Source organism: Zalophus californianus, chromosome 8 (genome assembly GCF_009762305.2).
Source record: "Zalophus californianus isolate mZalCal1 chromosome 8, mZalCal1.pri.v2, whole genome shotgun sequence".
NCBI classification, from domain to species: domain Eukaryota; kingdom Metazoa; phylum Chordata; class Mammalia; order Carnivora; family Otariidae; genus Zalophus; species Zalophus californianus.
This window is the reverse complement of record NC_045602.1, coordinates 67,192,302-67,207,377: the sequence shown is the minus strand read 5'-3', so window position 1 is coordinate 67,207,377 and position 15,076 is coordinate 67,192,302. Positions and strand designations below refer to the sequence as shown.

At 39.2% G+C, this 15,076-nt stretch overlaps 1 pseudogene; it reads left to right on the top strand.

Annotated features, from left to right (window-relative positions):
- The first annotated feature begins 6,539 nt into the window (after window positions 1-6,539).
- On the top strand, window positions 6,540-7,941 carry LOC113938452 (annotated as a pseudogene).
- Window positions 7,942-15,076: the final 7,135 nt, after the last annotated feature.

Genomic DNA, 15,076 nt, shown 5'->3' with positions numbered 1-15,076 from the left:
TGGGAAGATCAGATGGTGCTGGAATGGTCTAGGCTCTATGGGATGGTGCTAGGATGGTCTAAGCTATATGTGCTTTCACAACCAACCTGAGCTCCCTACCAGGAGCAAGCCCTACATGAGAGAGATGCTGCTAGGACAAGACAGAAAACAGGCCACATTATAACTACCACAAATAGTATATTAATTATAAAAACTCCAAATCTGAAATTTCATTCCCCTATTTTCCTTACCAATTATACTCAGTAGCATTGTTTGATCTCACATATAAGAGGACTTGTAATGAGATTACATAGCACCATCAAGATACTTCATTAATAAAATACAGTCAACACAGAGACCCTTCAAATTTGACCACAAACTCTCTCCCATTATCAAATTCCCAAGGAAAATAGAAGTCTAAAGATTAAAACCCCTAAAAATTTAAGTCAAGAGAAATTACTGACCAAACTCAGATTCTCTTGCCCTTGAGATTTAAACTTCAAAGAAATACAGTGTTCAGAACTCATCCTTTCCACTTCATATTTCACTCAATTAGAAGAGTTTTCAGGGGGCACCTGGGTGGCTCATTCGTTAAATGTTTGCCTTCAGCTCAGGTCATGATCCCAGGGTCTTGGGATTGAGCCCGGCGTCGGGTTCCGCACTCAGCGGGAAGCCTGCTTCTCCCTCTCCTGCTCCCCCTGCTTGTGTTCCCTTTCTCACTGTGTCTCTCTGTCAAATAAATAAATAAAATCTTTAAAAAAAAAAAAAGAAGAGTTTTTCAAGGAATAATAGGGTTTGAATTTTTTGTAAACAGTTGTAGCTTGGACAAAAGTTGTATTAGTTTAATATCAAGTCTCTCATTAAGTTTCTAGAGAATCAAAAAAGTCAGTAAGGATATTGGTTAATCCTTAGTTTGGTTGGCTCAGTTGGTTAAGCATCTGATTCTTGATTTTGACAAGTTATACCCCACCTCTAAGAACTTCTGCCCAGAAGTAGCACACACCTTTTACTCACATCACTTCCATTCACATTCCATTGGTCAAAGCATGTTATGTAGCCTTTTAACTACAAATGGAATGCAGAAGGATTCTATTGCCTTTGAGCTGCATTTAGAACCCTATTCACCAATACTGCTTGAGTTGTGTCTTCTGAGCTGACAGTTGTAATCCTTGGCCATCAGTTGATGTAACTGCATTCAGCTAGAGAATAGCCTAAGCCAGTGTTTCCCAAACTTGTCTGATCAAAATAATTACCTAGATGCTTTTTATTATTTAACAACTGTATGCAAAAAAAATACTGAATCCTATGTTCTATTCCTGCAGTAATGATTTAGTAGTTCTGAGATGAGGGCTAAGAATCTGTATTTTTTAAAAATACCCTCTGTTAGACAAGGAAACCTCCTTCCTAGCATAGGTATTTTTTTTAATAGACTTTATTTTTTAGAGGGGTTCTAAGTTCCTAGAAAAATTGAGTGGAAAGTACAGAGAAGAGTTTCTGTATATTCTCTAACCCCACACATGTACAACCTGCCCCACTATCAACATCCTGCACCAGAGTGGCACTTTCCTTACAACGGATGAATCTACATTGATGTATCATTATCACCAAAAGTCCATAGTTTACCTTAGGGTTTACTCTTGGTGTTGTACATTCTATTGGCTTAGACAAATGTATAATGACATGTATCCACAAGTATAGTATTTAGAATTATGTCACTGCTCTAAAAATTCTCTGCTCTGCCTATGCATCCCTCCTTCCCAAACTCCGGGCAACCATTTATCTTTTTACTGTCTCCATAATTTTGCCTCCTTCAGAATGTCATAGAGTTGGAGTGGTATAATATGTAGCCTTTTTAAGATGGGCTTCTTTCACTTAGTTTTATGCATTTAAGATTCCACCATGTCCATTGATGGCTTGATAGCTTTTTTTTTTTTAGAGAGAGAGAGAAGGTGGGAGAAGGGGCAGAGGGAAAGGGAGAGAGAGAATGTTAAACAGGCTCCATGCCCAGTGTGGAGCCCCATGTGCGGCTCAATCTTACAACAGTTCCTGACCTGAGCTGAAATCAAGAGTCAGACACTTAACTGACTGAGCCACCCAGGTGCCCCAATAGCTTATTTCTTTTTAATGCCTAATAATATTCCACTGACTAGATGTACCACAGTTTGTTTATCCATTTACCAACTGAGATATATCTCGCTTGCTTCTAAGTTTTGGTAAGAGTATGTTTAGTTTCATGAGAAACTACCAAATTGTCTTCCAAAATGGCTGTACCATTTTGCATGCCCACCAGCAATGAAAGAGCATTCCTACTGCTCCATATCCTTGCCAGCATTTGTCCCAAACTGCAGCTGTTAAAAGCCCATACAACTGTCAAGGTTAAAACATTCTAAAGTCCACTCATACCTCTGAATTTATATAGCTCCTCTAAATTTCCAGTTTTGGTTTTGATTTTTTAATATTTCTCAACATCTGTCTGTTGAGAGGTCTTCAGACTTCAGGGCCATATTCCCTTTCCAAACTACAGGTTTCCCCAGGCCCTCCAGAGGCCAAGCTGGCCTCCTGTACCTCTTATGGCCAGTGAGAGAGTGATTGGCCTGGGCTGTGTGGACTGGCTGGCTGCCAAGAGATCTAAAGCCTGGTTAGAGAATGCTAGTTTATTCTGGACAAACTTACCAATCAAGTGAGTCATTCCACTTCCCCTAAAGTAGAGTAAGTACAGGGGCAGAGAGGCCAAGAGTTACATTCATTGGGTTCCTTCTTCATGGGAAGAAACAGAGAGTATAGGAGAAGTTTTCTTTGTAGCAGGGTGGTCTCTGTCCTCTGGTGAAGTAGGAGACAACCTCATGTCATAAAAATATTTCAGGCAAGGCAAGATTTGAGAACTTTAGGAGAATAGAGGTGGTTTAGAGTAGCTGTTGTGGGGAATGGAATAGGGACTCAAGGAGAGATTAATTATAAAAAAAATTCCTGGGGTGCCTGGGTGGCTCAGTTGGTTAAGCATCTGCCTTCAGCTTGTGTTGTGATCCCAGAGTCCTGGAATTGAGCCCCGTGAGCCCACATCGGGCTCCCTGCTCAGTGGGGAGTCTGCTTCTTCCTCTCCCTCTGCCTCTCCTCAGCCCTGCTCGTGCTCGCTCTCTCAAATAAATGAATACAATCTTTTAAAAAAATTTCTGAGTGTACCTGATGGTCTAGAAGTCCAGCTAGGTCCAGGAAGTAATCAAGGTTTAAATCAAACCAGGAGCTGAGAGGAAAAAAGTGAAAAGTAGAAGGGACTAGTACCAAGCAGAGTGGGAGAAAACCAAGATAACTATGGTGACCAGGCTCCACAAAGAACAGGTGAAGCCAATTGGAATACTGATACTGCTGGCTAATGTTCATCACAGATTTAATGTGTGCCAGATTTATGTGGATTATCTCATTTAACCTTCAGAGGAAACCTGTGAGAAATTTAGGGCATAGAGGGATTAAGTAATTTGTCTTTGGTCACTCAGCTAATGAAGGGAGGGTCATGATTTAAACCTAGGCAGACTGACTCTATAATCCGTAGCCTTAACCATAGCACTACTAGGTGAAAGTTGATAGAATTTATATTACTCTGAGGACAAATACCAGATTCAGTAGAATGGGAGAAATGATGAGAGAAGGGGTGATGGCTGGGGATGGGCATTTATTTAAAATCTGAGAAGTTGAGCAGATTCAATATCCAAGGAAGAAAGGTGGCAAGAAGTCAATCAGGCTGAGAAGATATGAGATCAGGTCATCAAAAAGTCATGGACAGGGATGTTGAAGTTGTCAAGGGTGATGTAATTGGAGAGAAAGTGGGATGTTCCAGAAGCTATCAGGGAACATAAAGGATATCCCAAGGCTGGTAGACAAATTTGATAGGGAAAAGAGGATGGTATAAACATTTGTCCTAAATATCAAAGGAGCATATGCAATTTATTGTAATCATTCTCTCTCTCCTTCTCTCCCTCTGGAGAGACCAACTCTCCTTTATTTTACTTAGGAAAAAGATAAGGAAAAAACAAAGACTGAAAAGACATGTGGCACTGCTAATAATCATGGCTACTTGGTGACAAAGTAAAATAATTGTTAAATCTCTGTTGTTTGGCCCGTCTCATTTTAACACTGAGAACTGAGCTATTAAATACTAAGTACAGGTTTTCCCCCTCAATTTGAAAGCAAAGTGTTCCTGTGAAACCTTTCATAAGCTGAAATGATGCTAAGTGAAGAAGCAATTACCATTGATTAATATGGAAAATTTTTTTAACATGCCCAGACCCAAAAAAATCACCTCTCTTCGGCTTTTCTGAGACCTTAGGACACGTCTTGCTAATGGATGCACAAAATAAATCAAGATAAAGCCCAGATGCTCACAGACACAGTTCAAAGTGATGACATCAAAGTGATGCTCAGATGCTGAGTGTAGTTCCTGGGAAGGAGCTTGGTGGGGCTGTGCTCTCTGCTCCAGGTGTTCACTGCGTCTGTAGCATAAATTTGTTTTGCTACAAAACAAATTCTGAACACCACTTTCACTTTTCACCTTTCTTCTTAAAAGTGAAAATCCTCTTTGGATTTCTTTCAGTTAGTACAAAGAGGTACTAACGTCAGTCTTTCATAAAAACAAAGTGGAAACATGAACTTTCAAAAAGCCAGGGATACCTCTAATCATTTTTTGTAAGAGTATACAGAGCATAGCACTTTATTTCCCAGGGCAAAAATGTAACACTTTTATTCCCAGAAGCTGTTTTTCTGTTTTTCATTAAAAGTTTTTGATATAGCTGAACATGTCCCATTTAAATGTACTTCTTACTTCCTTGGATACTCATTTATTTATTTATTTATTTATTTATTTATTTATTTATTTATTTATTTAAGAGAGAATGAGAGAGAGAGAGAGCATGAGAGGGGGGAGGGTCAGAGGGAGAAGCAGACTCCCTGCCGAACAGGGAGTCTGATGTGGGACTCGATCCCAGGACTCCAGGATCATGACCTGAGCCGCAGGCAGTGGCTTAACCGACTGAGCCACCCAGGCGCCCCTTCCTTGGATACTCTTGAATAAAACATTCCCTCGTGCTATTCCTTGGCAGAAACAATATTCATTGGCACTGTTTGTTGACATTTCAGAAATGTCTCCTGCTTTGTATTATTCCATTTTCAAATTTGTATTATGTTATCCTTCATGAATACATAGCATTTTTTGTAGTTGTCTGTCTGTCTCTATCTCTGTTATCATATTAGAGGGAAGACCTCTGCTATGCAGTTCTTAATCTCTTTTAAAGTCACATACATTTAATGCTATATTTTGCGCTTTTTTTTTTTTGAGTCCTTTCTCATTTCTACTGACTTCTCTTTTCTCATTGGAAAGTGGTTTGTGTCATTTAGCATTGAGCTTTGGTACTTTTGGTACTTTTATTAGATCTTTATTAGAAATATCAGATGATAATCTGGCACATTGTGACATCTGGGTATATTTTCAGCTATTTTCTATTTATATATCCTTTGGTTTTTTTTTTTTTAAAGAAAATCTAATATCTTTCTTTTCCTTCTAGGGCATTCTTCCCTTGCAGAAGATACTTTGTCAAATTCATAAATACTTTCAAAGAATCTGATATGCATTTTAAATGGTTTCAAGGCTTTTCTGGTTTCCAGAATATCTATACCTGAAAATTTTATATTTGAAAAGTACCTGTAAACTTTACTAATATAAAATACTCCTGAAATAGTCAAATTCCCCTTGATAGGTTAGTTGCTGAATTTAAATTTGTTTTGCATTTGTCTTTCTGTTTTCCCTATGCCAAATACAAGCACAACACCTTGGTATGGCATTCAGGGAGTTACTTATCAGCATCTGGTTATTCCTTCCATCCTCATTTCCTCCAGGGGCTGCCACCCTGACCCACAGTTCTGGCCTTCATCATCTGTGGCCTGGGGTGTTTCAAGAGCCTCCCAGGTGGTTGGCTGCCCCTGGCACTCTATCCCCTATCATCTTTATCCAGAATGATCCTATTGAAACATAAGGCAGGTCATGTCACTCTTTGGCTCTTGAATGGCTTCCCATCTCATTCAGAGATGGGAAAGCCAAAAAGTCTTCACAGTAGCTAAGAGTTCCCAAGTGATCTGGCCCTTCTTCCCTCTCTCACCTTGCCCTTCCCTCTCCCTCTCCTTCTGTTCCAGCTATACTAACTTTTTGCTGTTCCTTGAATATTCCAAGATGCTCCTACCTTCAAGTCTTTGCTCAAAATGTCACCTTTTCAAGGAGGCCTTCTCTGAACCCCTATTTTAAATTCATTTCCCCGGCAATGTCTATTCCTTTCCCCTGCCATTTTTTTAAATAAAACATTTATCATCTGATATATTTTAATGAATGTATTATTTATTACCTGCCATACACTCAAATATAACTTCCACGAGGAGCTTATAGAACAGTGCTAGACACGGAGAAGTCTCTTCAAGAAGAAACAAAAAAATTGAATGAATTAACTTAGTTAGCATAAGAAATGAGAAATGTTTGCTAAACAAAATGATGTACTAGGACACTGGATAAGAATCTGTTTACAATGGAATCTTTCAGAAGCTTATTGGAATCCCAGATGACTGGGCGCAGTAGGGAATGCAAACCTTTTGGTTTGTGTGACTGACCTTCCTCTTCAGCTTCTGGGCTCCCGTGGTGAAGCTAAGGGTGGGGCTGGGGTAGTACTTATCTTCACTTAGTTTAGCTAAATTAAATTGAGGTCGCAGGATTACTTTTACTTACGTAATACTATTTAGCTAGCTTCTCCATTCTCTAATCTGTCATAAACTTTCATTAGGAAATCTTGTGCGGCTTTTATGGAAGAATATGTATCTCCCTCTTCATTGGAGCTTCTAGCAAGTTTTATGTTGGGTTTTAAATCGCAAATGAAGCACAGTTTTATTTCAAGAAAGAAATAGAAGTTTAAAACCAAACAAATCTTTAACTCCAAGTTCTGTTTTCAGGATGCTAGACTATTCTCCGATTAATCAGTGCCTGGAATCTGCAACCACCATTGGGGTGACATAGTTTTGCACTTGCAGGTGGTTTAAAGAGCCCATTGGAGGGCACCACGTTGGTGTCTTTGCTGCTGCTGAGGGAGGTGGTGGTGTGTTCGAGCAACCAGACTTGAGCATGGAAGCACACAGCATCCTCAGCAAACAAGGATTCAATGTCCAGTTCTTTGGAACAGGAACTCACGTGACGTTGACAGGACCAGCACGTGATGTGCCAAATATTTATGATTTCAAAACTACTTAAGATTAAATGTACAATGATCTCCTTGGGAAGGACAGAATGGCATTTTACGTATATTGGACAGAAATAAGAGAATCAAACCCTGGCCAGAAAGCTTCCAGAATGGCAAAGATCTGTTTGATCTGTTCCTCACCTGTGAAGAGAGAGTGAATGACCAGATGTTTGAAGATCTAAATTCCAGAGAGCAGGAGATCTGCCAGCCTATGCTTGTGAGCAACATGGACATCCAGAACCGTGACGGAGAGGCCACCCTGGAGACATTCTTCATCCATGAGCTATGCCAGTGCATTCAGCACAGGGGGGACATGCAGAATTAAACTGATGAGCTTCTGCAGGATTTGGAGGAGAGCTACATGGCCTTCCTGCACACAGTTGCCTGTTTCCACTGACCTGCCTGGCCTGGTGCCTGGCGGGCCTTCCACCCTCCTGAAGCCATCTTCTTGAGCTTCCTCTTGGTAATGCTTTTTCCTTCCTGATATTTGTTTTTCCATTTAGGGATTCTACCAGTGGATGGTAGTAATACCCAAATAAACTGTACCTATGAAATGAGAATATCCACATAAATGCTAGATTAAAAACAATCAATTTTTTTTCTATCTCACTTTTACTTATGAGTGGGATTTTGATCGTAAATATTTTTTTTCTTTAACCAAAAAGGAAAACAATGGTTTATAATACATTTCCCCTGTACATCTGTCTTTCTTTGTGGTTTCTTCCCCTTCCCCCCAACCCCCCAAGCTTGCTGGAATGTTCAAATACCCTGAATAAAGCAGTGGACTTTATCTTATTAGGAAAATAAGAAAATTAAAAAATAAAGAAGCTGTTGGACTAGAAGGGTGCAGGCAATCCCCCCCAACCCCATTCTCCATTTAAACCAGCTCTGAAGATTCACCCTTCCCTACACCTTGGATACAATTTTGATCAGCTCTCAATTTCAGATAATTCTTAGATAAGAAAAAATCTAGTCCACATTAGAGGGTCCACATTTGAGATGGTGTTGCTCTTAAAAGGGGCAGGCACCCTTTAAATCCAAGCCAGTTTCCTCCTGTAGGATTGTACTTTGTCCAACTCCCACCCCACATCCACATTGGCTCTGAGTATGGCTCCCTCTTGGGACTGCATCTCTCTCTCTTGCCCTTCCCTCCCTTGGCTCTGCCATCTGTGGCTAATGTAGCCACAGTCTTTCACTCAGACCATTTTTTTTTTTTTAAGATTTTTCTTATTTATTTGACAGAGAGAGTGAGAGAGCACAAGCAGGGGGCACAGTAGAGGGAAAGGGAGAAACAGGCTTCCCACCGAGCAGGGAGCCCGATGTGGGGCTGGATACCAGGACGCTGGGATCATAACCTGAGCCGAAGGCAGACACTTAACAATCTGAGCCACCCAGGCGCCCCTCACTTAGAGCATTTTCAAAGTGAGACAGTTCCCACGTACCCCCAAATTTCAAGCTCTCCAAATGATTCTCGTAAAAACCTCCTCCTCTGAGGGATAAGAACTCCCATGTTGCCTCATGCATGTGGGCTTGGGGGGAAGGAAATGTATAGCAACACAGGGAACAGACCTCACCACCTGCTTCTTCCACCTCAGTGAATTTTTCATCAACTCATATAGTCTGGAGGAGGATGATACCTTGGGACTGACAGAACTGGTTCCTCAGTGTTTTAACAGCTCAGAAAAGTGCACACCTTTAGAGCAAGGGAAGTACTTGACATGTGTTACGCAAACAATAGAGGCCTCAGCTGAACCTGAGAGTCTCTCCTGCCAGTCATTTTAACAGATTTATTTGTCAGTTTGTTTGCCACGCTCAACTGTCCCTCTTCATTTCACCCATAGACCCTGAAATATTATAAGAAAGTCTCTGTCTAGGTAACAGATGGTTGAACCAGAGATGGACTTCTGACCCTGGTGACCAATCCAAAGACTGATCCAAGCTGGTTCTTTCCTGAGAACTTTTTTTTAAAACATCTTTTAAAGATTTTATGTATTTATTTCAGGGAGGGAAAAAGGGAGGTTGGAAAAGAGGGAGAGAGAGAGAGCGGAGCAGTGGGAAAGGGAAGAGGGAGAGGGAGAAGCAGACTCCCCACTGAGCAGGGAGCCTGCCTGGGATCATGACCTGAGCCGAAGGCCAAAGGCCAAGTCTCTACCTACTGAAACACCCAGGTGCCCCTCTCCTGAGAACTTGGACTGAGACTTAACTGAAAGTTAATTCAGAGGGAGGAGTGAGTCCTAATGGGCAAACTGATAGTGAGTAAGCAGAAGGAAGCACGAGGAGGTGGGAAATCATATAGCAGAGAGGTGCAGGGAGCAGTGTCTAGTGCCTTTCCACTTCCTGGGATGCATTGTACCATACTCTCTGCATTTGTTTCTGTAAGATTCTCTTAAGTTCTTTTTTTATGGCCCTCGCTTTCACTTTAGCTGCTTGAATGAGAAATATCTGTTCCTTGCAAACAAATAAACAGACTAGTATCATAAATCTGTAAAATGTTGTTTTTTTTTCACTTGCCCCTTCTTTTTGTTGAGTGGTTGTATTTCTCATTATTGAATTTTGAGAGTTCTTTATGAATTCTGGATTCAAATCCTTTATCAGATATATGATCTGCATATATTCTCACCTAGTTTGTGGCTTTTCTTTTCATTTTCTTAAAGATGTCTTTCAAAGAGAAGTTTTGAATTTTGATGAAGCCAGATTAATCCATTTCTTTCTTTTTTTTTTATGAATAGCACATTTGGTGTTGTAAGCATAGAAATCTTTGTTTAAACTGAAGTCACAAAGATTTTCTCCTAAGCTTTCTTCTAGAAGTTTTATAGTTTTATTATATTTTACATTTAGTTCCATGATTTATTTTTGGTTAATTTTTGAACATAGTGCAGGGTTTGTTTTTGGGGGGATGGGGCACATGAATATCCAATTGTTTCAATACTATTTATTGAGAAGATTCTACAGAATTGCTTCTGAGACTTTGTCAAAAACATCAGTTAATCACACATATGTGTGGCTGTAGTCCACTTCACTGCATGTGATTATTACTATGGCTTGTCTATTTTCTATTTGTCCAATCTATTGTTTTCTTTGGTTCTTTCTTTCCTGCCTTCTTTTAAAGCAAATAGAATATAATTTTAGTATTTCTCTTTTTTTTATTTATCAGCTTTTTAGTTATATCTCTTTGTATTAAAAAAAAGTTATTTTCTTTATGGTGTGCTTTCTCTTCCTATTTCAATATTAGACCGCAGAGGATATCTTGAATTTACAACCTTACCCTAATCCTCCACTAATCAAAGTGCTGTCTGAGGACCAACAGGCTGGGTATCACTGGGATTGTGTTAGAAATACAGAATCTTATCCTGCACGCCAGACCTACTGCATTGGAATCTGCATTTTAATGGGATCCCAGGTGATTTTATATGCATTTTACAATTTGAGAAGCCCGACTGTAACCTACTCTACACATTTAGTCAAATCAATCTTCCTAAAATTCTGCTTTCATTATGTTCCTAGAATTTTAAATGGTTCCTCATTGCTCTTAGAACAAATCAAATGCCCCAGCCTGACGTTTAAGACCACAGTAAAATGGACCTAGTCTACCAATCTTTTCCTATATGGATGTCCTTCTCCAGCTAAATTGGTCTACTCTATTATTCTTCAAATGTGCCAAGTATATTCAGAGTCTTTGCTCATGGCATTTGCCTATCTGGAATTTTCATTCCCATCTCCCTACACATCCATCCTTCAAAAACCAGTTCAGTTTCCACATCTGAAGGTTCCTGCTGCTGACCTCAGATCCCCCTGCTTTCTTGTCCTCCAAACATCTTAACTGGCTATCCCAATACATTTTTTTTTAATTTCTAACCTCCCCTCCCATTAATGCTTATTACAATACAGTGTTTTCATTCATTAATTACATCCTTATTTATTTAAAAAAATTGTTTTAGTTTAGAAGAGGCTTGTTAATTTTTAGGGCTGTAATTTCTTTGATCAAGCAGGTGTTAAGGCCAAACAGAAAGAAACTGAAAGCATTGTGTTCTTGTGCTTCTGTATTTGGAGGTGAAATTTTTTAAAAAAGATTTTATTTATTTGAGAGAGCATGCACACACAAGTGGGGGGGAGGGGCAGAGGGAGAAGCAGACTCCCTGCTAAGTATGGATCCTGACGCTTCCCAGGACCAGGACCAGGGCCCTGGGATCATGACCTGAGCTGAAGGCAGACACTTAACTGACTAAGCCACCCAGGCGCCCCTGGAGATGAATTTTTATCACATTCTGAGAGGGCGGTAATTTCAGTGACATTTTATTCCCCATCAGTATACAAAAACATGTTATATATAAACGAATTTCTAAAAGGGAAGGTTCGGATGGATCTCTTTTGAAAATATGCCTAAGATATTATTGCAACTGATGTTATATATACACATGGTTTAGGAGTCAATTGCTATGTAATTCTTCTTATGAAAAACAGTATTCCTCCCTGTCCCCGTTATGCGCTCTTAGTCCTTGAGTTTTAGCTGAGTGAGAAAGTGTAGATACCTCATATGCTAATATGTTAAGTCTACATATGGATTAGGCAGTTGATGATGAGCAGGAAGAGTAGCAGTTATGAGTGAGTATGGGTTTGCATTTGGAAGCCATCTTCACTCTCCCCTCCTTTAGATTTGAGCTAGTAAAACATGGAAAGAGTAAGGAGACTTGAGATGGGCCTGTCCTGGGACCCAGCAACCAAGAGTATGGCTCTTTCTCTTTTGCAGTAGTTACATAAGCATCTGCGTAGATGTAGACCAGTAGTTTTCAAACCTTTGTGCGCATCTATATCAGCTGGAGGCTTGTCACTGGGCCCCACTCCCAGAGTGTCTGATTTAGGAGGTCTGGGGTAAGATCCAAAAATCTGCTTTCTAACAGATTCCCAGATGATGTTGGTGCATTCAAATATTGCATTTGAGAATCACTAGTGTAGTGGGAAAATGTCAAAAGGGAAAAATAGTCCAGTAAGTCTGAAATGTTAGTGTTGGTCCCATTTTATATCTCTTTTCTTTTGAAGATGTGAAAATTGTAATCATTAATTCCAACAAATGTTTTTAAATGAACAAAGAAAAGACATCATTTGTTTAAATAGAACTGTTCAGGGTTCTTGCTCTTTATATCAAGCATTTACAAACATCAGTCTCTGTCTAAGAAAAGATTTTTAGTTTTATTTTTTAAAATTTGTGAATGCCAAGGAAATATGTTTGTTTCCATGTGGCAATGAAATGGATAAAAAATGCTAGAAGTACTCTGTAGATTGTTTTCACCTTGTATTCTCTTCAATGTTTTGGATAAACTAATTTTTTACTCACTATTAATTGGTCACATTATCATTTTGACGTTGAGTTTTGTGTGTGTGTGCTTGCTGTGTTTTATATTTATGTTTCCCCACCCCCCTTTTTTTTACAAAGATTATATTGATACTAAGTGAGGGGACCTCAGATTACTTCCTGAAGAATGGCGTCTACAGTAGTACTCTTGGAGCTGTGGATGATGCATTTACTTTTATTTTTAATGGTTATCTTAAAAATCAAAATACAACTTCTGCTGATTGAATGATAAAACTATACTTGTATTGTAATTGCTTCCCCTCTGGGAGAGGAAGCATCAATACAGTACTTTACTCAAATGCTGTTAAAAAATAATGCTTTTAAACAAGATTTTGAAATGCCTTACTATTGACTATTAAACAGTGGGTGAAAAAAAATTTTTAAGTCCAAAATTATATATCCCAGTAATTGCTGTCACTTTGGAAGGCTATATACAGTTGTCTTTTGAACAAGGCAGGCTTGAACTGTGTGGATCCACTTACATGCAGATTTTGTATAGTACAGTACAGTATTGTAAATATATTTCCCTTATGATGTTTTTTAAGATTTTATTATTTATTTATTTGTTTATTTATTTATTTTTAAAGATTTATTTCTTGAGATAGAGAAAGAGAGCGTGAGTGGGGGTAGGAGCAGAGGGAGAGGGAGAACCCTGACCAGAATCCCCACTGAGCATGGAGCCCAAAATCATGTTCTGAGCCGAAACCAAGAGTCAGCTGCTCAACCGACCGAGCCACCCAGGAGCCCCTTATTTATTTATATATTTGAGAGAGAGAGGAGAGAAGAGAGTGCACCAGCAGATAGTGGCGGGGGGGGAGGGGAAGTGAAGGAAGGAGAGGGAGGGGAAAGCAACTTCAAGCAGACTCCAAACTGAGCCGGAACCAGATGTGGGGCTGGATCTCATGACACTGAGATAATGACCCTGAGATCATGACCTGAGCTGAAACCAAGAGTTGGATGCTTAACCAACTGAGCCACCCAGGTGACATTTCCTTTATGATTTTCTTAATAACTTTTTCTGTAGTTAACTTTATTGTAAGAATACAGTATATAATACATATAACATATTACATATAACATATAAAATTTGTGTTAACTATGTTATCAGTAAGGTTTCTGGTCAACAGTAGGCTATCAATAGTTAAATTTTGGGGGAGTCAAAAGTTATACACAGATTTTCAACTGCATGGGAGCTGGCACCCACAAGCCCCATGTTGTTCAAGGATCAACTGTATTTATGTCAGTTATTCATTATTACCTAAAACAGGGGTCTGCAAACAAGGGCCCTGTGGGCCAGATGTGTTCCACAAACTGTTTTTGTAAATAAAATTTTTTTGGAATGAAGGTAAGCTCATTCATTTAAGTATTGTCTGTGGCTGCTTTCATACTACAATAGAGGAGTTGATTAGTTGTGACAGAATCCATAGGACCAACAAAGCCTAAAATGTTTACTGTCTGAAATTTTACAGGGAATGTTTGCCAACTCCTGGCCTAAAATAGGAGCTCTTATTTTGTTTTTTATTTTATAGACACAGAACTTTTTTTGAATAGCATTTTTTATGGCAACTTTTTCTTTCTTTTTTTCTTTTTTTAGAGAAAGAGGGAGAGAGCACAAGCAGGGGGAGCTTATGATGGCAACTTTTAATTTGTCAAGGTAGACATGATTTTTCAAAGATACAGTCACTAGTGTTAAAAAATGGTAAATAATTTGAGTGATCACGTGTTCAAATGCCATTTTGTCCTAAATGAAATGTGGATGTATTTTAAATAACCATACTTAGGGGTGCTTGGGTTGCTCAGTTGGTTAAGCATCCAACTCTTGATTTTGGCTCAGGTCATGATCTCAGGGTCGTGAGATCAAGCCCTGCATTGGCTCTGGGCTCAGCGCGAAGTCTGATTGTCCCTCTCCCTCTGCTCCCTCCCATCCCTGGACTCTCTCTCTCAAATAAATAAATAAATAAATAAAATCTTATAAAAAAATAACCACACCGAAAAATAAAAATAAAATAACCACATTGATTGTATTAGGAGATTCACAAACAGGCTCTGAAACTCTAAAGTGGAATTCTGAGAAATGTTGGAGCAAGAGTAACATTGTTGAAATAAACATATAGGCTCCCAATAGGATGATTCTTTTAAATCAAAAATTAGTTAGCTTATCTTTTTTGCCTACTCTGCCTTCTTTTAAGGTTGATCCTGAATAAAAATGTCTATATGATTCCAAAACAACTGGACAAATAAGTTGAGGCTATCTAGAGTCATGGAGTACAAATGAAGTTGTTTAATATAACTTTTTATTTTACATCTGGGTTGTACTATTGTTAAACATATAATCTTAAATTTAGTTGAACTATCTGAACAACTTTTTAAAAAAGATTTTATTTATTTTAGAGAGAGAAAGTGCTCAAGTAGGGAGAGAGGCAGAGGGAGAGGGAGAGGGAGGAGAAAAGCAGACTCCCCACTGAACTTGGAGCCCACCAGGGGG